Source organism: Tachyglossus aculeatus, chromosome X1 (assembly GCF_015852505.1).
Source record: "Tachyglossus aculeatus isolate mTacAcu1 chromosome X1, mTacAcu1.pri, whole genome shotgun sequence".
Lineage (NCBI taxonomy): Eukaryota > Metazoa > Chordata > Mammalia > Monotremata > Tachyglossidae > Tachyglossus > Tachyglossus aculeatus.
Window position 1 is genome coordinate 55,748,312 of NC_052101.1, and position 905 is coordinate 55,749,216.

Genomic DNA, 905 nt, shown 5'->3' on the forward strand with positions numbered 1-905 from the left:
GCCACATATTTTATTGATAAAATTGAAACCATCTGGTGTGATCTCCCTAAAATCTCCCCTTCTCCTCTCCAGACCCTCCCACCTCCTGCCCTTTCTTCAATTCTCCCATTTTTCCCAGCAGTAGCTCATAAGGAGATCTCCCACCTCCTCTCCAAATCACCACTCCTGCAACTGTGTCTCTGACCCCATCCCTTTGCACCCTATCAAAACACTTGTCCCCTCCCTTCTCATCTTATATGTTGCCAACTTGTACTTCCCAAGCGCTTAGTACAGTGCTCTGCACACAGTAAGCACTCAATAAATACAATTGAATGAATGAATAAATGAATCTCCCTTACCACCACCTTCAACTGTTCACTCATTAATGGCTTTTTCTCCATTCCTTTCAAACATGCTCACATCTCCCCTATGCTAAAGAAAATACCTCTCTTGACCCCTCAGCTCTCTCCAGTTATCGCTCTGTCTCCTTCTTACCGTTCCTCTCCAAACTTGGGCGAGCTGTCTACACCCACTGTCTCCACTTCCTCTCCTCCAGTTCTCTCCTTGACCCACTCCGATCTGGCTTCCACCCTCTTCATTCCACTGAAATTTCCCTCACAAAGGTCACCAACGATCCCCTTCTTGCCAAATCCATCTGCTTCTACTCCATCCTCATCCTCCTCGACCTCTCAGCTTCCTCCAACACTGTTGACCACCTCCTTCTCCAGGGAACATTATCCAATCTTGGCTTCACTGACACTGTCCTCTCCTAGTTCTCCTTCTTTCTTTCTGGCTGTTCATTCTCAGTTTTCTTTGCAGACTGCCTCCCAACCTCTAACTGTGGTAGTCCCTCAAGGCTCAATTCTAGGTCCCCTTTGAGTCTCCATTTACGTCCACTCCTGTGGAGAACTCATTTGCTCATTCCT